Raw genomic sequence first — 25,731 nt, 5'->3', positions numbered from 1 at the left:
GCACCTGGTTTTGCACGATCTCATCACTGGAGATCAAACATCACGATATCAGGTCAATAGATATTTCTAAAAGTACATACAAACCTCATTCAAATTCACATTTAGATCTAGCCAAAACACAACCCGAATCATGATCCAAATAACCTCCTCCTCAGCCCACCTTCGTTGCCATTCTGTTTCAGTGGCAGATGTAGCGCAGAAAAGATGCCTGAATGCTTAATTCAGAAATTTACTGTTTAAGGCATTACTTGTATGAACACCAGCGTAACACATAGAATACCAGTGCCCTAAATTTAGTAGTTTTGTCTGAGTCATTTTCACTACGTGGGAGGGCTGTGAAGACACTCCTCAGAGTGGAGAAACTTGCTGTTGGTGTCTGTCCAGTGAGATGATTTTTAAAAAAAAAGTCAGAGCACAAGAGAACTACAGATATGTTTGTGAGTAAAATGTGATTTTTGATGCAGACTCCTGTACAGGAAAGGGGTGGTTGTTGCTCTCCACCCACTTCAAAAGTTTGACTGATAGGCATCTCTGATAACTGATATAGGTACTGAACTGCTCATGACAGCAACACATAGGCACAAGTAAACACTCTGGCTGCATGATTTGGAGGGACACGATGTGGTGTAATCCCCAGATCTATCTGTGCAATTGCATCTTCTTTTTAGATCTTCTGGCAATAGCAGCTGAGTTGTTACAATCCCGCATGTTACTAACCAGCCCCAAAAAGCTATTCCTGGGCTTACTCACTGAGGGATGAAATGGTGTCCCACAGAGGACAGGATGGTTTTTGCCACAGAAGTCATTCAGTAGGGCTAGGAATATACACCTCTACACCCCATTTTTGAAATACATGCAGACACAAGTAATTAAGTGTGGATGTGACGGAGACATTTAGACCTGGGGTTCTAAACTGGTAGCACTTACCTTCCTGCCAGTCTGGATTTTAGTCTTACTCTACTAGCCTTTCTGCTTGAATACAGCGGATTTCAAGTGGTAGGAATGAACTCAGCAATTCCATTTTGGAGACTTTCCTTGGCACCCTGTGAAATAAAACTGTCCCTCTCCTCAAATGAGAACTCAACCTCACTGCCTGAGTTCACTCAGGATTTATCATGCTTTCACTGAATAAAAGTTAGCTCTAGCTCAAGCCCCATGCTCTGGATTTGGAGTGGGCTCTTCATCATGCAGATGTGAAGAATGTTTTCATGGACTGTCTGATACCGATCGTGGCAGATGCGTAAACATGCAAGGACTTGATCCCATGGCCCTGATTCTTATGAGTAGTGCCACTGTGTTCAGGGCTCTGCTCGCCCAAGCTGGAGGATCACTTGTAGTCCGTTTAATGCCAATTAGATGAACTCTGTTCCTAGAGAAACTCCAGTGAAGTTAAAAGCTTGTTAATAGAAAAAAAGTAGTTAGCTGTTATCATAAACAGAGCAAAATGCCAAAGTCCTGCTCTGTGATTTGTTCCCATACAGGCATTTAGCTGCCAGGAAAGGCCAGTCTTATAAACATGAAATGATATCCATGGCAACATGCAAGCCATGTTTAACTTTGCAGCATGTTAAAAGGTACATTAAAAAAAAGTCATATTTTACTGCTGAGAACAGCAATGATGAGTTTTAATTCAGCTATTTTAACTCAGCCAGCTTGGGAGTCGTTGACGGGTGAGGGGAAGGGCCAGAGGCACAGCTCCTTCCTCAGAACACTTGTTATTGCTAGACATTCCCAGGAGGTGTTATCGCTTTTAATACAGCTTGTGTTTTCTTTACCCAGATCCCTCTAACTGGAAAGACGTGACAGGTTGTGATGTCAGACTGCACTGAAGTCCTGCCTCTGTTATTCTGCCCTTGGGGAGCAAGCAGCACCGGGGCTGTGCAGCTGCTGGGCACATGCTCTTTTTGGGTAACTGCTGGATTCAGGGAGCTCACTCTGTGATATGGCAGCCTGGGGTTTGTAAGCGCCCTGCTCAGGTGCTGTTTAGTAACTGCTAGAAAGCAGATGTTGCTTACAGAGGGGGTGAGCAGCTGGTATAGGGAGCAAGGCTGAATTAGTGTCTGGCCTGGAAAATGTATTGGGAGAAGTAACTGAAAGATCCCAACTTAGAGCAAAAGCTGAGAAATGCAGATGGTTTTCTTGTATGTACGATAATGTCAAACCCAAAAAAAAGGGAGTTTTCACGCTCTGTTGTCTGTTTAGCGCAGAGTGAAAATTATGTACTGCAAAACGGAACCCCGTGTCTGGAGAAAACAGCTACGACTGTGCCTATACAACACCAGGGCTCTGTGGAAGTTGGGCTTGACTGCTTTTGCAGAGGTCTTTGAAGCCTTGAGCGCTGTGTGTTGGGAAGTGGAGGGAGGGGAAAAAGAGCAATGGGACGTGTCCTCAGCAGTTTGTATCTACTAGCACCTGCATGATAATGCCACTCAGAGTGAATTGTGCTGGGAATGACTTGTAAAACCCAGAAATTTCATCTCTAGGGGCATGAGAACAGCCCATGCTGTGTGGGAAGCACTAGAGGTCAGTCACAATGGTTAGAGCTGGATCCCACAAAGCATGCTGGAAAAGAAGAACAGGGTGTTCTGGTAGCTACTGATGTGTGTGTCTCGAAGCAAAGGGGCTGATGGATGCTGGGTCTTTGCTCTGAAAATACAGCAGCATTTGAAGAATATACATATGTTTTCTCTCTTCTCTTAACTGTTCTTCAGGGTTCTGTTTTTTTGTTTTTTTTTTTTTTAACTACACAGAGCTGAGATGCAGATGATGCAAGGTGTGCTTTGTGTAGAAATTGAAGACCGCATGCACTAGCATGCATCTCAGCCGAAAAGCGGAGGTAGTTTATCAGCACCACTTGTCTCCTCACTTGGGTAAATCCCTTTCTTACTAACAGTCGACACTGCTGTGTAGGAGAGGCTCAGACCTACCTCTGTGGTGGGACAAGGAGAGTTAGGCTATGCTGGGCCTTACCCGCTTTGGCAAAGTGGACACAGACTGTGTCTTCCAGTGTAGTTTATGCTTTGGCACCCAACACCACCTCAGTTACTGGAAATGTGAGGGCAGAGAGAAGAAACACCAGGCAGTATCAGGGTAGCATCCTAGGGTCCTGAAACTGTGGCAGCACTTACATGCCACATCGATGAGAATCGTCTGTTCCATCGCCTTTGGAATACTTCTCTTCATATGCCTCAAATGCGAGCCTAGGAACCCGAAGTACCTGATTTTGGGAAGGAAGTGGCCTTTGTTTGAGAAATTCCCTGAAAGAGCTTTAGTGGTCATTTTGTAATGGACTTTAGATTCTCCCTTGGGTGGTGGTGTCCTTTATGGGATATGCATCACTTCAATCTATAGAGGGGTCAATGCAAGGCATGTTTGCTGTATCAGCCTTGTGGGTGCTTTGACTTTTGCTCTGGATCTTAGATCTAGTCATGCAACTCTTCTCCTTTTGCAAGATGATAGTATCTTTAGACCTGTCTGCTGGGTTCTTCCTGCTTTCACACTGAAGAGTTGTGTGGGAGAAGGTGGCCAGGCGTGTCAGCAGTGTCTCTGACCTTTTATGACAGAGAAACTCACTGGTGGTGTGTGCTGGCCAGACACTCCACCAGTGGATGCATCTGTTTTGTTAAAGCTGTGCCTCCCACTGATTGATCCTGCAGAAGCAGAAGGAAAGAAACAATGCCTGCAGAAGTCTAGGTTGGTTGGTGGTGGGGTGCGTATAACAGCTGTGCTGGTGGGTGCCCAAAGTGGGGGATCCAGTGGTAGCCATGGGTTTTACGTCCTAGTGTACATAGCCATGCCTGCAGAAGTCAGTTGTGTGTGTGTAGCTAGGATGCTGCCGCCTGCTTTCATCACTGCTGTGGGAAATCTCCTAAAAAATGTCCTCGAACCCTGGCTAGAACAACTGTGACACCTGTGTGGACATACTGGGACTGGGGAAAGCCCTTGAGTTAACATAACCTTAGCACATCTCAGGGAAGACCTAGAGCACCTGGATTGTGACCTCAGACCAAATGCCCACATCAGATGTCAGTGAGGGGAGTTGGATAGGATTCTCCTCTTTCCCCACTGGAATGAGGAAATTAAGTGCCTGCTGATGGGTTGTTCTGTTGATGAGACAAGACTTAAGGACCCACTTGAAGGCTATTTTTCCATGAGGTTAACTTTTGCTTATTGGTGACAGCTATGGTGGGTGGCTATTGAACGAAGAGTGTCAAAGCCAACATCTTAAATGACCTTTAAGCTGTTTACTCAAAGCAGTAACAGACTCGCCCCCGACTTCCTGATAGGGGCCATCACTTATCAAGAAATAAGAAGAGCAAGTGGCTAGATGTGGAAATAATTGTGGGAGTGAGCCTAATTGAAAACATACAGCATCGTACAGAAGCAATATTAATACACCGGTAACCTTTACCTCTTCTTTGGAATATGTATGTAGAAACTAAGCCAGGAGAATTACCAGGAATTTGGGAAAAAAAAGAGGCCATTCCAAAACAAATTGAAAAACCTTTTCTTGGGCAGGCAGATGTGTGCAATTTTAGCCTGTGCCACATGCCCCATGATCCTTTTGCCTGGCTGTGCAGCAAAGTGTCAGAAATGTATGATTTTTACCTGAAGTGAAAATTTTTAGGAGTCTTGAAGTAAACTACGGGATTAAGCAGACACTCCAAAATCAGTCAGCTTAGCAACTACATACACAGGAAACTAAGTACGGAGTAGACACCAGTGAAACTGGTTTGAACTCTAATTTAGAAAGCTGTGTTAGGTTCTTACTTTAAAAAGAGCAAAATTTCTGCGTAATCAGAAGGCAAACACATATTTTCATGTGTGTTTTAGATATGCTTTAAAAACTATATGGAATTCTAGTGGATTTACCTCAGGAAGCTATACTGTCTCAAAGTCAGTTTGCTTTTAGTGATGTTTACCTGCTTTTGTTTAAGAGGGGTTGGGGTTTTTTCCCTTTTAATTAATTTTCCTGTTTGTTTGAGTCAGAGTAGGAGCACCTTCTAATCCCACTTTTGTATTTGCTATAAAATGTCTAGACTGGCTAGCGTGAAGGTTTTCATCCTGGAAGGTGTTAGTAAGATCCTTCTCCACTTGGTATATACGTCACGTAAGTACTGAAACTGAAAGTTTCAGATGCGATACAACACCTAGTAATAAACAGTTTCAACTTTTTTTTTTCTCTCTCTTTTTTTAAAGGTAAAAAAACATCATCTTTTGGCAGTGTTTCCTCTCAAACCTCAGAGACCTGCTGATCTGCCATGTAGATCTGGACTGTGGTTGCAAAGTATCAAAACAGAACTGAGGATTTTTGTATTTACTCTTCCTCAGAGCTTCTTTCCCCTTCCCTGTCTGATGGGTGGCTTCTAAAGGCACTAAAGAGACAGGAAGGCAAGGGATGCAGAACTGACCAGATAAACGGACATGTACTTGCTGGAGACTCAGCCTCATTTCTTCAGGAATGTAGCCTGAAGATGCATTGATAAGTAGGATGGATATTTGTTGTGGAAAACAGCAGGGTTTTTTGAGGGGTGGTGAGGGGAAAGCAAGGCAAAAGCAACTGGTTTCCATGTCAGATTGAGGAACTTGCAAGTCTTCAGGGTGAAGGACCTATTCTCTTCCTTAAACTGGGGGCTTTTGTACTGCAAATGATGATATTCTGTTGTCTTGTACTGTTGTGGTACTTCACGGGAACATCTGGCAAAGATGCATGTTGGGCATGGAGTTCAGTTGCAGGAAGTGGTCCATGAAGGATAATGACATCCAAGCTGTAACTCCAGTAAGTTGCTGGGAGGTTCAGTTTCTTAGCAAATTTTGGAAATTCCTCTGCGATTTTTCTATGCAGAGCATGCACTGGAAGTGGAAAAAGGTCATTTTGATAAAAATCCAACTTTTCACTAAAATCAGTTCTCTTCAGCACCCTGTCCCAAAATCTGTTATGCTCACAGTGTGCCAGAACAGCCTTGCCATCTGTCAGAAGCATTTTTAGGTAACAGATTATTCAACCTAACCGTGCCCTGTCTTTCCCATGCCAGCTGTGCGTGTCTTTGAAGTTCCCTGGGATAGATAAGCTTGAGGCTCCCCAGTGCCTGTGGGGATCCCCAGATGCTGAAGGGGGAACCCCTAGAGCCAGGAAACATAGATATCCCCAGGACATGAGTGTTTCTGAAGTGCTAGCCACCTACTGAGTGGAGATGGCCTTACTGACTGCTGCAGAAAGCAAGTGTGTATCAGCACTGAGATAGTGCTGTTTAGGAGAGGAGCGCATGTCTTGTTCTCCCTTTAAAATGCATCCTCTTTTGCATATTTTGTGTTCTGGTAGGAGGTGGGAGGTCACACTCAGACTCTTCCTGACGAGTTCCAAATTCATATGATCCACCCCCAGTTGCTGCCTAAAACGTATGAAGAGTCCTCAGATAAAGGATTAATCTCTTCCAGCCAGGCATCCGAATCGCTGGGCTGAAGATTCAGCCCTTTTAGGATCAAAGCCTGAATTTTGTTGCATGATTTCAGTAGGAATAAGAGGGGAGTCCCCTATCCAAAGCTCTGTGGTTAAGGCACCTTCTGAGGAGGTGAGAGACATGGGTTTGAACTGCTGAATGTGTATCTTCTGCTTCCTTTCAAGTGCATGCTAATTACTAGACTGTGATATGACAAGCAGACGGCGTTGCTGCTATCAAATCAGTTACTCAGCCCGGGTTTTAAAAGAAAGTGGCCACAGCCGAGTTGGGAGAGCCCAGCCAGCACTGGGGCCTGTGTGGGAGTTAGCCAGGGTTTCTGGGTCCAGGTTTCACTCGGGGCGTGAGTTCAGTCCGGTCTCTGGGGCTGGGGGACATCCAGGGGCAGGCAAGCAGTGGCCAGAGGGCACGGGCGCTGCAAGTTCAGGTGGGTGGGCAGGCGGAAGACCTTTTCTAGCCATAGTTCTGGACTTCACTTTCTCCAAATGCTGAGATGTAAACACACTGTGTCACAATGAGCTGTCGAATATTTTGTCATGAGACCACTAATGAATTTGATAGCCACTACCCTCACCAGTTGGTGGAACAGATTTACCCATCGCTTCTGAATTCGAGTTTAAGTGAATGGCACTTCACTTGTGCTTAAAGGTTTGGGTTTATTATTTATTTAAAAAAAAAAAAATTAAGTATCTTGCTGGACTGGGACTTTTAACAGTGTTATTTTGTCTCCTGAAGTCTGCTTCAAGTTAAGGTTTTCTTGTATTCTGAAATGATGTGGCAGAAGGCAAAAAATAATCTTGTGACTCATTAGGAAATAAACAGAGGCATAATTGCCATCTGTGTTTCAGGCCGTTTAATCTCTTCTCTCTCCAGTCATGGAAAAAAGTTCATAAAAGAAGTTGAGGTCTGGTTTTGTGATATTTTTGAGAGAAGCTGGCATTAAAAAAAAAATTACAGAAAAGAAAGGAGGAAAAAAAACCCCAACCCACCCAAAAAAAGAAAACCCGATAGTGGTTCTATACATTATCTTAGACAAAATGGATTAAATTTCTGACACCCTACTCATCAAATTCTGACCTTGATTTGACCCCATTGGCTTTTTACTGTTTGATGTTCTCAAACGATTCAGTGCCACTTTTCCTTAGTAGTGCAGTTAATTTTGAGTGTTAGATAGAGATCAATAGTCATAGCTTGAAATTGGCACCTTTGGAGGAAAAATATGTTGTGTGGCAGTAACATAGATTTGATAGTACTTCAGTTAAGAAAATGGTGTACTTTTTCATTATTGTTTTCAATGACAGTATCCAGAGTGTTATTTCATTCTCCTACCAAGCTTCTGACAGTCTCTTGTAATATCTTATCTATCAAAGAGTTTTCATTCCTCTCCTTTCATGCTTGGCTTCTGGAGTGGAACTTTATTTAAAAGCTCCCTGAAATTAGAAAGAATGACCGTGGCACTTCTGCTATCAAGCTGGTCAGTAAGAAATAAAGCCCCTTACTTGCCTCTGGCCTGCTTGCCCGCTCTGAAGTCTCGTTCAATGTGCTGGTTTCGCTGTCTGGAGGGAGCCAGTGGCCTTTTGGATAAGGTTGTGTCACAGGTAGCTGGGGTTTGCCTATTGGTGTTTTAAGGGGAAGGATGGGAAGGGCATCCCTGCCTTTGTCCTTCAGAAGGTGCCCCATGTCTTGCTTTCAGCCTGATGCTGCAGTGAGAGGTGGATCTCTATTTGCAGGGGATGGTACAGGATGGTTGTTCACCACTGCCTGGAGTAGCTGCCCGGGGAGTTCTGGACTGCAGCTCGATCTCTATGGCACAGGGTTTTCCAGGGCTGTGCTCCCTTCTGTGGGGTCCCACCCCAGAGCACCTGGTCCTGTGGAGGTGTGATGAAGCTTTTCTTCAGCTTCAGGAGGTGCTGAACAGCTGGGAGAGCTTTCAGCATGCCATTAACATCTGGCTCCCATGCAAGCGTGCCCTTGCCCTGTGTAACTCTGGGTAGCCACAGTAAGCAATGTAGTGGCTTGGATGGTACATGGGATCTTTGGGTGGTGTAAATAACTGCCAGCCCAAGAAATTGAAGAGAGCACTGTCAGTTTGCAGTCACTGAGCATATGCCCTGTGCTACTAGCAATGCGGTCTCTTTGGAGCAAAAGAAGACAGGGAGAGCCTTCCAAAAGGCAAGGTCGTCTTACGTTGTTGAGAAGCCTGTGGCACGTTGTTATCAGCAATCCAAAGTTACCCAGTCTGAATGCAAATACAGGCTGCAGGGAAAATGAGTGACCAGGCCCCATTTCTGAAGGATTCCTGCATCTTTGAGCAGGCACCTCAGCAGAGGTAGCTCTGAGTGACAGCATGTGTGGCACGTGCACCGTGATGCTCTTCATGAAGAAGTGAGAGCTTCTGTATCAGGGACAGGCCCCTGAAAGTGTGAATATTTTCCTTTCTGCTTGCTTTACTATTCAATCTCTGGAGAGCACGTGCAGATAAAATGGGGAAGGAATGGCTTTCTGGCTATTTAAAGGAGCAATGACTGGGTGGTAGGATAAAGACTGCTGAGAAGGGGTGTTGTAGATACCCACAACTCATGCTTTGTGCCTGACAGCCCCTCTAAGGCCTGCAGGTGTGAAAGGGCGTTAGATCTTGTACTAAGGAGCTTCATGCTTTTGTTCTTTGCCTCAGCTCTGGAAGAGCTTCATGTACTGCTTTCCAGGCATTTATCGCCTCCTGAAGGCAATTACATCTAGCATGCCCTTCAGTAGGCACAAGCTCCAGCCTGCTGTTGGGAAGGCTTGGACCTATCAAAGTGATGTTCACCCAGCGTATGACTTGAGTTTAATCTACAGCTGTCTGGAGAGGTGCTCCCTGGTGGGAACGCTGGGGTTGTGCTGAGATACCCACTTCTCTGATGTGTGGCTGGGGTTCATACATCATCTTACATAGGGAAGCCCATAGGTGTACATGTACTCCAAGGGGAGGACTGGAAGCTTAAGTTCCTGAAGAACCTGGCTTTGTGGTAGACTCCTGCTGTAATCAATAAGCTCATGATAAATCACAAACTTCTCTCTAGAGAGAAAGCCTCAGTGGTGCTGAGTACCAGCAATTCCCATCAGCTTCAATGGCAGCTGCAGGCGCTGAGTGTCCTGGTCATACCTGTCTGCAGGGGGTGGCCGCGATGCAATGCCTTGCTCTGCAGCCGGACATTCCTACCTGCCAGATCCAACTGCATTTGGACACGTGCCATTCTCCTTGGCTGAGGTTTGTTACCAATGGAATAAATTTACCATGCTGCTTTAAATCCAGCTTAACAGCAGGAACAAAGTTTTAGTAAAAACAAACATTTAGTAAAACCTTGTTTATCTTAACTACAGTTTTTACCATCCTCTGAAAGCTGTTTAGGTAGGCCAGCTTCTTCACATACCCTCTGTGACCCATCTGGGTCCCCGAGCAGCTGCTTTCCTTCCCAAGTTCAGTTTTAAACCTAAAACAAGGTTCAGGCTTTGCCTCCCAACAGCCATTAAGTGGGTTTCAAAAAGCCATGCCACCACAGCTGCTTCCACTTCTCTTGTTCATGCTTTTCCTGACCGATGCGTTTCAGTGCCAACCTGCATTACTTGTGGGGTTTTCTAGAGCAGCTCCAAAGCTGTGCCAGGGAGTCTTCCCACTTTGTGGCACCAGCTGTACAGAGAGGTGTTTACCAACCTGTTTAGCTGTATGTTTAAGTGATGCTATAGATTACTTGAAGCAGCACATTCACTTACAGCTAAAACGTGCTTAAAAATGTCTTTCTTGCCCAGGAATGGAGCCCTTAATCTGCTCTGTGTACCGCAGTTCACCAGGAGGGCTGGCTTTGGTGACTGGGACAGCAAGAACAAGAGCAAACTCCTGGCCACTGAAGAGTTGAACAGCAGAGAGTAACCACCAGAAGACTTTGCAGATGAGCTGTGATTGTCTTGCTGAATCTGGGGGTTCTTCAGGGGTGGGATCTGCGAGAAATCCCTGGCACGCTGCTAGTAACATAAAATTGCTATTACTAGTGAATTATTTTTAGGAAGGAAGCTGATACATTGTAAAAGCTTCAAAGGATAATGATACGGTGGCTGGTACGTGTAATGTGCATTTGCAGCCTGGCCTGTTAGGCACATCTAGGTTTGCTAGAAATTTCAGGTACGCCCCTACTGCAGCCTTCACTGCTGGCAAAATGCCCACTGACCTGTAAGTAAATGAATTTACAGGGGAACTGCAAATCCAAAGGGAATGTCTCATTCGCTTTATTAGTAGGACTGCACACGTGCTGGAAGAGTTTGGTCAAGTTCAGTAGAGCCGGGTGTAAAAATGCTGCCTACAGCTAGCTGCGTCCCCTGCAAACTGCTTTCCGTGAGTGCCTTTCCTCCCTGCCACCCTCTCCTAGGAGCCATCCCATCTCTGCCAAGCTGGTGAGTGACTGCTCATCTTCTCACCCTTCCAGACCTCAAAGTGCCCACCCCCCCAGTAGCTGAGGTCAAGGCCTCCAAATCTATCCAAACCTATAGTGTTCTTTGCCTGGCGTGTGGCCATATCAGTCTGGCATGGTTGCGTTCCTTATATGACTGTACAGAAAGGAGAATCTGAGTGTTTGTGGATCTGGAAAGGATCCTGTGTGCTTCTGTGTGCCTGCAACTGGTACGTGGGCCATGAGTAAGAACCATTATACAGAGTGAGAACACCACGGTAACCTGATGCCGAGATCTATTCGGTTCCCCCCAACATGATACAGAAAATACTGACCTGACCTTTAAAAATAGTTACTAACATTTATAAGTTTTATTTTACATGGTCATGTTGGGAGAAATCGTTCCAGCTGGACAGGAGGAATGCATCTACAATGGCATTCCTTCATTCATTTGTGTATGGCACATTACAAACACCTCCCTGTTTGGACCTGAGCAGACTGTCCTCTCATCTACCCTTTCAAGATGATTTTGTCTATATTTGCTGGTCTTTACAGATTAGCTTGAACACTTTTTATGATGTTATCCACTTTTTGTGGAACTAACACAGTTCAAAAGGCAAACCTTCTATAGGCTCAGTGAAGCTCTGAGCAACCTGATCTAGTGAAAGGTGTCCCTGCTTACTGCAGGGGGTTGGACTAGATGGTCTTTAGAGGTGCCTTCCGGCCCAACAAATTTGTGATTCTGTGACTTTAGGGCTTCTAGGAATAGCTTGATGTCTGTTCTTGCAATAATCTGTGCGGTTGCTAAGAGGTTTTCAGAGCTTTTACTCAGATGTTGAAGGTAAAATCTTGGCCATCTTAGAGGCAGTGGGAAACTTTGCTTTCCTCTTTCTTGTGTCAGGGTTTCTCCTTCACACCTGTACCTTCTGTGATTGGCAAATCACCAGACACCCCATCTCAGCTAAGCTAGGGGAACAGGGAGGAGCAAGCATCTGAGCTGTACTTTGTAAACAAAGTGCCGCTGGGCACTGCTCAGGGGCAGATGTTGTACCTGGCCACCCTCCGCCATCTCCGTGCTGAGGGGTTCTTGAACAAATCAGTGGGAAGAGCCGGCGGGGAAACATAGGTGCTTGAAAACAGGGCTCGGAGATGGTACAGACTGGGAAGATACCCTGTTGGCCTGACCACCTCTCATTGCATAGCTGTCCATGTCTGCAAGAAATGTAGAGAGTATCACAGGTAGGGGAGGTTACATCAGGTTAAAGGCATCCCAGAAGAAAGCAAGTTCATCTTCAAAATCCAGACAAACAAACAAACCAGAGCACCTAGCCAGCCTGCCCCTCCCCTCCCCCTATTGCTCAGAAATCTTCCTTGTGGTATGTATTAGTGCCTGGAAAATCTCCAAATTCAAGTGACGAATCTTTGGGATCTGGAGTATGTGATACGCTGCCATACCTCATTTCTGAATGATGCGAACATGGACCAATTCAACTGACCACATGCTGCTTCAGCTTGGTCACGGGCTGGGAATTTCTGTGCCTGAGAGCAGTCACAACAGCCCAACCTAGAAATCTCTCAAAGATCTTAAAAAGATGCTACTGATCACCCCAAATAATAGCCTCTTAGATATTATTACCAAAATTTTCTGAAAGCAGTGCAAACCAGGAGGGAGCTCTTAATCCTTGGAGTAACCCCATTTACTCCAGCAGTTTGCCCCTGAGGGACTCAGAGCACTTGATTTCTGAGAGCAGCCCCAAATGTCAGTATTCCTCCCCTTGTTTGGTTGCCTGCTTGCTGTGGCAGATTTCATGCCGTTATAAGCTGTTTATGTACAGCCTGATCAAAGTACTTAATGACAGGGTTAATTTCTACATATAATGAGGGAGCCAAGACAGGAGACAGGTACTGTGTAATCGAATTTTTCATTTTGGAATTTGTTTCTCTTCATGTAGGGCTTAGCTTTGATTTTATTACCATTAATGCCTGCATTTGCTGTACCTTCTAGTCTTCCAGATGAGCTAAACCTACTGCAGAAATAATGGAGGCACTGAATTGTTCCAGCAGCTTCCACAAAAGTGTGAGGATAAAAGTAAAGAGAGCCTATAACTTCCCTGTGATGAGCCTTCTGAAAGGGGTTTGCTTTGGGGGGCAGTTCTTAATGTAAGGTACACTGCATACCTAGTCGGCTGAGACATCAACTCCTCTTTTTAGGACTCTCTAGATGTGTGCACAGCTGTGGATGCTTAGGGGTGTGTGTGTACGTAAGCCAGAGAGACAGAGATCATGTTAAAATCCAGAAATCTTGTAGTTTGAGGTGTGTGTGACTTTGGCAAGACTGGGCAGACATAAATGAATCCCCACAACATCTCTTTGAAAGAGCTGATGGTGAAAAAGAGGTTAGTGATCCTCATTTCTCAAAGGTGTATACGAGACACTCGTTAGATCTGCGTTTGCCCTGCTTAGTTTGGTTTTCTTTTTTAGATGCACTGAGCACTGAGAATATTTGTGGGCATTCAGAAATCTGGGGGTACGGAAGAGATGGAGCCCTTAGAAATCAAGGCTCCTGCTGAGGCAGCCAGCTTCAGGAATCAAGCTGGGCATGGAAGATGAAATTAAACCTGGATGTATCCAGCTGGCACTGGGTCCATTGTGTCTCTCCTTTTCTAGCCCTCTGTAAATGTTGGGAAACGGAGGGTTTTAAAAATTGGCGTGATGCTAAATTCTGAGAACCGTTGTCAGACAAGTTCCCCCCTAGCTGAGGCAGAAATCTGTCTTTGGGAGGAGAGCCTGCACCTCTCCCAGCACCATTCTACAGGCTGCAGTTCTCGAGTGCGGTGGGAGGCTTTGCTCATGCTAATTTGGGCTCAGTCATGCACCTTCTTTTTCCTCTTTTACATGCAAATCGCGGCTTTGTCAGTCTCTGGGATGCCTGGTTGTTCCTTTAGCGAGAGATTCCATCTCGTACCTTCAACCCGTGCATTTATGCGTGGGCAGAGGTACGGTGCAGCCGTACAGTTGGTGACAAGGGAAGAGCTGTGGTGGAGGTTGGAACGAGTTAGTGAAACAGAGAAGTTTGGAAGAAGGTGCGGAGCTCTTCTGGGGTCTTTCCATTTATTACAAAAAGGAGGACAGGGTGTGGAGAACAGCACAGGAACACACAAAATGATAATCCCTGGTCCTCACCCCATAAAAAGGTTGCCCGAGGGACCCGTTTCTTTCTTCTGGACCCAAGGGTTTCAGGCAGGTGCTCAGATTCCTCACCAAAGTGGCTGGGTGCTGAGGGAGCTGAGGTGTGAGCTGTCTGGCTTGGAGCCACGGTGGGGCCGTGCTTGCCTGGCTTCTGCACGCTCTGTGCTCAAGAGGGTCCTTGGTGTCTCCAAGCCACTGCCCACCCTGCTGCTCAGCTCTCCCAGCATTTTCACAGTGCCCTGCAGTGGAGACAGGGAGGCTCATGGTACTTGCTTGGGGCTAGCAGGCAGATCGAGTAAAAGTAGTTGAAAATAAAGGATGTGGGCACGATGTAATTTTCTCCTCTCTTCAGCCTTCACATCTGCTTTATGGTTGTGGCCACCGTGTTCCTGTGCCCTCTTCCTCTTCTGAAGGACCATCTTGGCTCTTCTGTCACAGTAGTTGATGCAAAATGAAATCAGACAAAATCACTTCCCTGGCATCACTTTGGATGCCACTGAACTTAGTGAAGAAAGTAGGCCTTAGTGCCAAGCAGGCCACGTAAGTGGTGCACAACAAGGACCTGTTTAAACGGGTGCTTGCTTTAGGGTGCAAGGATTTCCAGCAATTCCACTTGCAAAGTTTTATAGGAAGGTCAGGTCAAAGAAGTATGATGTCCCTGTGGAGTTCTCAGTTGAGTCTGTACCTGGCTTGCCACAAGGGTTTTCAGAAGATGACAGCTCCCCTTTTAGGAAGCCCTGCCTAGTGTTCTCCCAGAAAAGACCCGCCTGGATGTCAGTGCAGGACTCGGTGTACAGCCAGGACTCAGCATACAGCCAGGACTCAGCATACATCTGCTTCTTTGTGTGTCCACGGGCATCCTTGGAGGCCGTAACATAACAAATTGTAGGGGTTGGAAGGGACCTCAAGAGATCATTGGGTCCAACCCCCCTGCCAACCACCAACCCCGTGGTTTTTCCTTTGGGAAAGAACCACGGAAAGGGGAAGAACCACGTTAGGTGCCTTGTTCGTACTGACAGAGTGAAAGCAATGCCATCTTTGTTTTGGATAGGCCCTTAAACACCTCTCTAGCCTCTCCACTGATCCAGGGGTAAGCAGGCTGTGACCTGTAAGGATTTCCATTGACTTTGGCAACACAAAGTTAAGAGGGAAATCCTGGCCCTAGTAACAGCAGTGAATTCTGGTATTGATTTTTAAGGTATTTTAGGATTTTGGCTGAAGAAATCAGCGGCAAACCCCACAATGAGATAATCTAGTTATTTCCTCTCAAACAGAGACTCCTCAGCAACGCAGAAATTATAGAAAATGCTTTTCAAATGGAAATTTATCCCGTTGCAAAGGAACATCTTGAGCTATTGACCCTGCAAAGTAATACATGCATATAATAAAGTTATTCCCTGTCTATTTAAAACTTTCTTGTAACAACGTGGGTGGATCTGGTTACACTGTTCCCCACCATCATGACAATTTATCCAAAGCAATTTGTTGCCTGGCCTAAATTTTGGAAAAAAAAAAAAAAAAAAAAAAAATCTGGTCTTTAAAACCTCTGAGAAAGGGAGATATTTGCACCTGACATGTCTACAAGTAACTTAGATCAGGTTATTGATCGGTCCTGTGTATGTTGTTTTCCAGTGGGAGGATGAGATGGAGAGGCCAATCCGTTACTGCCGTTGTCTTCCACTGGAAAGCAATAGCGCTAATGATACAGGTTTTCAATAGCTGATTTATATTATCCTGCAGTCAATAAAACCTTGGGATTTTGTCACCGTATCGTTTAAAGCAACACTCCCAAATGCTGGCAGGCCCCAGAGCTGACCCTCCGCAATACAGCTGCTGTGTTACAAGCTTAACAAAACCCCAACAGCTCTCCAGAGTAAGGTCTGGATGGGCTCTTTGCTCACTGGTCCCACTGTAAGGACTAGCTACAGCTTCACCAGCTTCTCCCCAGCACCGTGCCACCCCGAGGGGAAGGACGGAGGAGTTACAATCCCTTCCCTGGGCAAACAGTGCACGTAAAATCTCAGTGACTGCTAATTTGGTGGTGATTAATGAGAAATTGTGTGTCGGTAGCTATAAATGAGAGGCAGCAACTAGATGTTCTCTTCCTCGTTCTCGTGATGCGGGTGCTGGAGAGGGCGTTCAATGAGCCGCAGGAGAGCCAGTGCCAGCAGTCAGGGCACGCAGTCCTGTCCTGCCTTTCAGTCGTCTTTTTGCACGAGAACGGTGACATCAGAGCGTACTGTCGTAGCAGCTCAGCCCAGCCAGGCTGGGGCTTACCTCACGGCTCCCCACAACACGCGTGCGTGGGGAGGGCTGCGTGCAGACCCACCAAGCACTGGGAGAGGGGACCACAGATGCCACGTGGAGGTGTGCGTGGGCTGACCTGCGGGGACAGCAAATGCCTTTGGGGACTTGCACACACCCTGTTTGCACACAAATGTTTCATGCGGATTCCCAATGCGATAGCTGCCAAGCATCTTCTACACAGGCACAGTCTAGTGACTGAAGGATCCACCAATTAAGAAGCCCCTAATTAGGCTTTTAAACGATAAACTCTAATAGCTCTGGTGCAGCTGTTGTAAACTATAGAGTAAATTATACCCAGTTGAAAGAGGCTTTAATTACGTATTTATATAACAGACTTTAAGGACTTCTAAAGATAAAAGAATTTTTAGTATCTGCAATTAAAAAAAACCAAGAGAGTAACAATAGAGCTCTTGAACCAACGAAAGCAAGAAAATTCAAAGTTAATCTGAAAAGCTGAACTGGTGCTTTTTTTTATGCACGCGGTGTTCTAATTTTCAGGGGGTTGTGTTTGTTCTTTTTCTGTTTTTATAAAGGCTGAGATAAAGAAGGATCGTCAGCCAGGAGTTCCTTCCCCTTGCTCTCAGTTTCCTAGCTTTCCTAGGTCCCTGTACAGCACTGAGGATACTTCAGCAAACTTTCATTTCTTTTTTTCTGAATCCTAGCCAGGAGACCCCTGTCAGCAAGCTTTTCTTCTCGCATCCTGATTTACAGAGCGGTTAGTTGTATGTGTCCCCTCGTGAAGTCAGCAGCTCAGAACTGGGTTGTACTGTGCCCAAATCTGGCCTGCGGGATGGTGGTGCAGTTTGGGCAGCCATTCCCCACACTGTGCCTACCAAGCGGAGAAGAGGTTTGGATGTAGCTGGGACTGTTGAGCTCTTTGGATATTATACTCTGGGCTTCTTTTGTACTGGGCTCAGTCCTGCTCCGATGAAATTGGGGAGAGTTTAGCCCTTGACCACATTTGGGGCTGGACCAGACTCCATCCTGTCCAGCCTTTATACATTGGTGCTGCTCCTCTCCTTGCAGCTCCACCTGGCAGTGGTTACCCCTTTCGGTAACCTCTCCAGTTCTGTCTCCAAACTGGCACCTTCCCCCAGCCTCCCTCATTTACCCAGATCTTCCTTCCCTCCTCCGACCAAACCAACACCGATGCACTGCAGTGCAGGAATGCCTCTTGATGGAGAAAAGGAAAGATGGCTCTGATATGAGGCTCTAGTGAGGCCACACCTCGGGTGCTGTGCCCAGTTTTGGGCCCCTCACTACAGGAAGGACACTGAGATGCTGGAGTGTGTCCAGAGGAGGGCAACCAGGCTGCTGAAGGGGCTGGAGCACAGGTCCTGTGAGGAGCAGCTGAGGGAGCTGTGGCTTTTTAACCTTGAGAAAAGGAGGCTGAGGGGAGATCTCATAGCTCTCTACAACTACCTGCAAGGCGGTTGCAGAGATGTCAGGGTTCGTCTCTTCTCTTGGGTGACAAGTGATAGGATGAGAGGGAACAGCTTGAAATTGCCCCAGGGGAGATTTAGGTCAGATATCAGGAAGAATTTCTGTACTGAAAGAGTTGTCAGGCACTGGAACAGGCTGCCCAGGGAGGTGGTGGAGTCACCATCCCTGGAGGGGTTGAAAACGTGTGTGGATGAAGTGCTGAAGGACATGATCTAGTGGTGGGCTAGGCAGAATTAGGCTGTGGTTGGACTCGATGATCTAAAGGGTCTCTTCCAACCTAGGCAACTCTATGATTCTGTGTGCCACCCATTGCCTGATGGCTTTCCTCGTCTGTTGCCAGCTCTTCTGATTTCTTAGATTACCGCTCCTCAGAACAAGGACTGTGCCCTTTGTGCCTGTGTGCTGCCACTACATAGAGGTCACAGATGTTAGGCTGCAACGTGCAGAGGTCTTGGGACCTTTAGCTGCTCTCCAGGAATGGCCTTTACAGCCGTAGCACTTGGCAGCCCATGGTAGCCAAACCAGGCAGTACGGCTTTGCCTGTTCCAGCCGTATCCAAGTATTTTTATCTGCAAATGCCACAGCAAGGGAAATAAGGAATACAGTTCTCATAGTTAATTTTTATGGCTGCTTAATTAGCCCAAAGAGTATTAAATTGTGCTAATGTAGTTTGCCTCTTCGATGCTGTCTTTTGACTTCAATGGAACTAAATACGTGCTTAAAGTTAACTACATGCCTCAGTGCTGTGGTGAATCTGGGCCCACAGGCGTTAATTAGAACTTGGCTCAGATTTACTTCCAAGGCTTTCCCCCCTCTTTTTTTCTTTTTCCCTCCCCTGTTTTTTAACTCTTCGGTGCTCAGCAGTTGAATTGGTATGCAGATGTTCCCCTTTATTGCTGGCAGAGGCCTCTGTCACTGTTGTGAAGGTACTCAGACATCAAGGCTGGTACAGTGGGCAGGAAGAAAACCCCTGCTGAAGGCTTTCAAGCTTTGTGGGAAATAATGATGTATGAGACAGGGATTCCTTTGGAACCCGAAGGGAACATGACAGACAGAATAATATGGGAGGAAAACATTGTCTTCACGATTGAGACTGATGGTCTCATCTTGTCTCCTTGTTATTGTTACCAACCAAGACTGAAATGAGCTTTCTTATGAAGAACTTCATTTCATGGCAGGTTCTGTATGTTGGACGTGCTGCGCTCAGTGGTAGCTTTCCATCCAACGTACAGATATTGACAGGCTCCAAGAAACCCTTTGGGTTGGTGTTTTAGCTTAAAAACCTAAAATTCCTTCCAGCATTGAGATGCATTTTGTCAGGAATGACAGTTGGCGGTTGGATAATCTTTTGCCGCTTTGCCTGCCTGTCTCAAACAGCTAGCTGGAGGGGAGAAACCCAGCGTTGCTGGGCGCAGGAGCCTCGGCTTTATGAATCAGCTTTTCTCACCCTTTATTAATTTCACTTTCCAGTGGTTAGCACCTGTTTGCAAGAGATGGCTGATTTCTGCAGCTCCATGTAGGATGCAGCAAGGCTGGAACTAGAGGAGGAGTGCAAGTCGACAGCAGCGCAGTGGCTCTAATTGGCAGATACCAAGGCACTATTTAAAACTACTCCTTTTTTCTGCTGTTTAGGTTAAAAGCAGCCCTCGGGGTTGTTTGTCCTCTGATTGCCACGTTAAAAACGAAGCGTTTTCACCTATATTCCTTTGGGATGGATTAGCTGAAATGGCAAGTGCCTGTTTTCTATACTCATTTCCCAGTTAGACCATTCAGAGTGCTGTCACGCGAGGTACAGGAAGATACTGGCCTCTGAGTTCATCCAGAGCAAAGCTGCCTTCCAGGGACGTTTTGCACATGCAAGGTTTGCCTTAGTGTTTTTTGGCACCCACGGTTTCATCAGCAATGCATCTCAGGAGGACTAATAGACACACTACCTTCCTGGATGCGAGCAGGGCAGGGCAGGAAACAGCATCTTCCTTTTATGATTAGCTGCTGCTCTTTGCTTTTCTGGAGAACTGGGGCCTTGCTGTTAATCTTACTAAAATACACTGTGGTGAAGCCTCGGGCATGAATTATATGGGATGTTAATCTTAAAGCAGGCTTTTGGAGGGGTTTCTTTTCATAACTATGCAGCCAGAGCTAGTGAATCCAAATGATTTTGGATTTTGTTCTGTGTTTAGATCACAAGGCCGTGAGGAAGAGGTCAGTGGCTCAGGTACCTATCATAATGCTCGGGGCTCCTTCCAGTTGAGCAGATGAATACAGCAAACGTTAAAACATCTCTGGCTTGACTCAAATAATAGGCAAAGCTGAAAAAAGACTGCTGACAAGAGGAGTGGGTGTTGGTGGGTGACTTGCTGCAGTTTTAGAGCTGTTAAGTGTAGGTTTTTTAGCATTTTCATTATTTAAAAGTGGAGTGGTAGTTTCTTCACTCCCTCTGAAAAGTTACTAATTTACTCTCAAGCACAGGGTAACCCACAGTGATTTCACAGATTTGTAATGTGCTGTAGAGTGATTTCAAGTAACAGACACCCTCCTCCTCCCCGAGCTTCCCACTGTCTCAGCTCTGCCCTCACTCCTTTCTCTGTGTACATCCGCCCCAAAATGCAAAGCCAGGGCTTCCCCAGTGTGGCTTTCAACTGTCCAGCTCTGGTGTCAGGTGGCTTTCACCACCGGTGCTGGCACAGGTTGGCCTTGTTCCCGGAAGCAGAGGCTGAGTTAGCTATGTTTGGGTGTTGGGAATGGCATCCTAGAACATGGAATGGTTTGAAAGCTGCTGCTTTCTGTGCTGATGTGTCGTGGTGCTGAATAATCATGCCTGTGGTAGGATGCTGAAACTGGAGGCCCTTTGGGTGGATGCTATTTAAACTTGATGGGAGCGTATCTGAGGAGAAGCTGGCCTTGCATTTACTCAGAGAGGTCTCTGGTGGTTTGTGGTTGGGGATTGGGACCTGGGGCTGAAGCCACAACCTCCAGGACCAAACCACAGAATTTACACAACTGCCAAGGCCTGCCCATCTGCCTTCCCAGCTGAAGGTCTGTGTCACCACGCATCTGCTGCTTTTCTGTCTGCTCTTGTCCTTGCTGTTTGAGGGAAGAATCCATTTTGTTCAATATAGCGATGCTGCCTCAGTTTATTAGCTGCTGATAATTTGTTACCATTCAGGGCATGCACGGGCTTGGTCAGTATCAGTATCCGAGGGTAGAAACGCTGTCAAGGAATACTAGAGGGGGAACGCTGAGGTTCTGAAGGGCTCCAGGGCTCCTTTTGCTCTTCTTTGTTTCCCTGGGTTAGGAGGCCTGGAGAACGCTTCCCAGTTCATATCAGAAAACTACTGAAGATGCACTGAAAGGTCACTCTGAGTTTCTATTTCTCTTCTGGCATGAGCAGTATAGATTGCATCTTCTAGCAAATGTTGAGGGAGAAAGCTCTTGTTACAAGGAGAGGTGGTATATTTGTGTACCCAGCCTCTTCTACTGGGAAGAACAATTTGTTGTTGAAACCTTTCTTCTTCTGGAGGCTTGAGCCAACTGCTCGATCTGGGAGCTTACAGCATGGGTAAGTGCGACCAAATTAGGCTGGGTAGATGTTGCCCTCAGGGGTTTGCGCGTGTAGCTCTCCTTTACTTGAACTGGAGAAGGACCAGAGCATGTTGGCTTTTGCTTTCTATCACCAAGAAAAAGAAAATGCTTTTCTGCAGAGGCTGTAACTGCTTCCCTTTGTCCTGTGGAGATGATGACTACAGGCAGCCTGAACCAAGTTCAGATATTCTTGTATTTACTCGAAGCGAATGGATCTTGTAACTCGTATTCTATCGCCAATCTGGAACACTGCTGGGAACAGCTTTGCAGTGCCTGCCTGCTCCGTACCTCGATGCTCTGGCATTTAGGCTCGTTCTTGCACCGATACTTGGGGAGTTTAACGAAGCCAAACGTCTGAAAGGTGAACAGGTAGAGGTAGATGCTTTCATATGCGAACCCGTCCCTTTTGTGCGCACCGGAATCTTCTTTTAGCTCTTAAATCACAGAATCATACAATCACAGACTGGTCTGGGTTGGAAGGGACCCCAAGGATCACAGAGTTCCAACCCCCCTGCCATAGGCAGGGCCACCAACCTCCATGCCTGGATCTACACAAGGTTGCCCAGGGCCCCATTCAACGTGGCCTTGAACACTTCCAGGGATGGGGCATTCACCACCTCCCTGGGCAGCCTGTTCCAGCTCCTCACCACTCTCTCTGTAAAGAACTTCCCCCTATATATCTAATTTAAACCTTCCTTCCTTTAGCTTTAATCCATTCCCCCTTGTCCTGCCATTGTCTACTCTTTTAAAAAATTTATTCCCCTCCTGTTCTTCTGCTCCCTTCAGGGATGGGAAGGCTGCAATGAGGTCCCCCCACAGCCTTCCCTTCTCCAGGCTGAACAAGCCCAGCTCCCCCAGCTTCTCTTCATAGGGGAGGTGCTCCAGTCCTCTGATCATCTTCATGGCCTCCTCTGAACCCTCTCTAACAGTTCCACAACTGTACAGGTATTACGGGCCCCAGGTCTGGACACAGGACTCCAGCTGGGGCTTCACGAGGGCAGAGTGGAGAGAGCCAATCACCTCCCTGTCCCTGCTGGCCACCCTTCCTCTGATGGTTTTATTCTTCTGATAGTAAGGGTCTTGGCTCTGATTATTTTCGTCATTGTTCTGGTATGCGTGTCATCAGCAGAGTTATTAGCTGCATTACACTTGCGTGGTCCTTTGTTCCTGGGTTGAAAAGGTCATCTAACTTCAACCGCCTGTTTTTAGACCAGGCGCTCACGGAAAACCTGCCCCCTGTTTATAGGAGAGCAGAGTCAATCTGGAAATCATTGAGGAAAACCAATAAAGAACTTCCTTAATGTGATTTCTTTGGAGTTACTCTGTGGGACTGAATTTCATGTTTTCAGGTATTGGACACAAGGGCACTGGAAAGCACAGAGGAGGTTAAGTGATAATGGAAATGTTAGCGGTCGATAACGTCACTGTATTAAAGTGCTATGGAATATCTCTTTGATTTTATGGACGGTGCCTTACTTCTTATAGTTTCCTGTAATAACACGATCCTTGGTAAATGTTGATGCTAAGTTTAACTTCCTAAAAAGTTTGTTAGCAATTCAGTCACCTCAAAATGCCTTCTCAGAAGTACGTTTACTACATACAGTTGCTATCTGCCTGGTGTTACCTCTGTTACAGCACCCTAAGCAAAGAAAACACATGTGGACACAACATGTGCCAAGCAGAGATGGTTTGGTTTGGTTGGGGCTGGGGCTTTTTTGTTTACCCTTGCTGAAAGCATTCATCCTCAGCTAGCTGGAGATGGGGTCTTTCAACTGTATTTCTTTCACCCGGATTATATTTAAATCGCAGGATTCTTCAAGCGTAAAGTCATGTGCCGGGAGTATGATATTAGCATTTCTTTTAAGAAGAATAACTTTAGGATAAGTACCTTGTCTAGTGAATTGCCTCCCTTGTCATTCATCACTCTGTACCATATTTGCAGCACTGCAGTAGCTGGAAGGCAGGAAAAATAAAACCAGGAAGCATTTCTTTAATTGGGGCTGGGTTTGGCAGGAGAGCTCTGATTTTTCTGGAAAAAAACAAACAAACAAAAATGCTGGGTTTGGTTCTTTACTTTGCCACCTCCTTTTTTTGCTGCTGTGTACTGGAATAAAAGAATGAAGGTGGGCACCAGATGGGCTATGAATTCCCTTTGCACCAGACTTTGGGAATCGCTGCTCTGAAAGACATTTTGGTTTCATTTTTTTGAGAGACTTTATATTCAAAATGTCAGAAGTTACTCTTACGGTAGGATTTCTCCTAGTTAGATACATGTTTGGATAAGCTTCATACCAGCTTATCAAAGCAGGTGCAATAGTTCTTTCTCAGGGAACTGAGCTCAAATAAAATGCTCGCTTAAGTTGGTGGGATAATAATTAAAACTACAGATCCAAATCACCGGTTTGTTATTCTGCTGCAGGAGTAGGCTGAATCAGAACCTCTGATGACAATTAGAGCTGAAATGCTGAATTAATGTGCTGAAGAGCAGTGCATCAGGAGTGTATAGTCTTCTACTCTGGAGATACTCAAGACCCATCTGGATGCCTGTCTGTGCAATAGAGAGCCTGCTTTGGCAGGGGGGGTGGACCTGCTGATCTCTTCAGGTCTCTTCCAACCCTATGATTCTGTGATACTCAGGACAGCTTTTAGATGGACTTTGCTCATAGAAGCCCTGGAAATGTGAGACTTAGACAAACGTGGCGTGTCCTTGGTCAGCAGGGATGTGGCTGCTCTCTGAGCACTCTACACTCCGAGCAGGTTCTTGGCTGATGGAAATCTGCCCGGTACTGGGGAAGCTTGGTAGTGTGGGAGACAGTCACAGCCGCTCTATTAGGGTGGCTTAACACTCTCTCCTGTGGCAGGATCATAGGACATACTGAGTTGAAAGGGACCCATAAGGATCATCGAGGCCAATTCCTGGCTTTTCTTCTGAAATAGAAAACATAACCCTGATTTTTGTTTCATGACTCTGGGAATTTAAGCTCATTTGGCTTACATTCATGTAGCTTTGCTCCTGCAAGGCACATTTCTGTACAATGTTCTTGCACCAAGCCCATGGTGATCATTTAAACTAATCCGAGTTGCTACACACCAGATCTGCATCCTCCCACATGCTCTGGCTACAAAGAGTTAGAATCATGGTATCATTTAGGTTGTAAGAGATCTTTGGGTTCATCGAATCCAATGCCTTCCCTTGTTAAACTTTCAGCCATTTAACAGCAAACGTGAACCACCCTAGAAAAGATGTCACAAAAAGACGTGCCTGTGAAACAGGTATAATATTAATTAGGTTGTCATCAGGTTTCATTAGCGAAGCCCCATAAACCAAAAAAGGAACGACTCCCTAGCGACACTACAACCCAGTTCGTATTACGTGGGTGAGCAGAGCTCAGTAGCCACGAAGACACTGCTTTTCCAGGAAGATGCTGTATTTCGGTAAAATACCTGGTAAAATCTGAAGGGGAACTTGATTCCTACCTGCTAAGGTGTTGACCTCTTCCCTTCTAAATAGGTTGGCTCCTCATTTTGATGAGACCCCAGCACCTTCACCTAGATTCCTTCCTGGGGAAGCTGCGGTGAACGGACCTGACCACGGAGGAATCCAGCCTGCTGAATTCCTCTCCTTCCTGTGCAGCTGAATGAAGAGTGTGTGTCTTTTGAACAACAGCGACTTGAAAGAGATATTGATGACTGCCCTACATCTACAGAAAGGGATAAGAAAATTATTCTACTACAACTGGGAAGACAAAGGGCCTTTGTTAACTCCTTCTTGTAGGTTGTATATATTAATAGTAACAACTACAGTTTTGTAATTTTTTTCGGAGAAACACACAAGGCTTTGAATTGTATTGTTTTAATTGTGGCTAACTGAATGAATTAAGTGGAAAATTGCACACAGGGCTCTGATTGTCCAACTCTCTGTATGTGAGGCCTTGGGAACAGTTTGTTATTGTAAAAGAACAGCGCTAACGAGAAATCAGCCAACGTGTAATTGCTGGGCTGAGGGGCAGTTTGGGGAAAGCTGGTATTTATAAATAAATTATTAAATAAAGGATGTAATATGTGGATCATCTCTTGCCTCCTCTGTGCTTCATACATTACTCATCTGAAATATCATGCTCTCCAGGACACTGCAGTTTCTAACCAGTACAGGCATCCAGACCGTTCCATCCTGCCTATGCATCCATTATGATGGCAGTTTTGGTTATGGGACTCCTCAGTTCAAGGAAAGGACTCCTGACCAGACTTCCAAAAGTTATTTTGTGTGCCTAAAATACACGTGAGTTTGGGTAGCCTAGAAGTCTGGCCAGTTTCCTACTGACCTTTGG

General features: G+C 46.0%; 1 long non-coding RNA gene across 2 annotated transcripts in view; it reads left to right on the top strand.

Annotated features, from left to right (window-relative positions):
- The window catches only part of LOC311192360, a 61,309-nt gene extending 35,842 nt beyond the window's left edge, over nucleotides 1-25,467 (top strand). For both annotated transcript variants that reach the window (XR_014617337.1, XR_014617338.1), the window contains exon 6: nucleotides 24,915-25,467. This is a non-coding gene — a long non-coding RNA (uncharacterized lncRNA). The remainder of the gene's footprint in view (nucleotides 1-24,914) is intronic.
- Nucleotides 25,468-25,731: the final 264 nt, after the last annotated feature.

This window comes from Gallinula chloropus (genome assembly GCF_964237585.1).
Source record: "Gallinula chloropus genome assembly, chromosome: 5".
Lineage (NCBI taxonomy): Eukaryota > Metazoa > Chordata > Aves > Gruiformes > Rallidae > Gallinula > Gallinula chloropus.
Note: the sequence above shows the minus strand (reverse complement) of the source record. Positions and strands in the feature narration are given on the sequence as shown.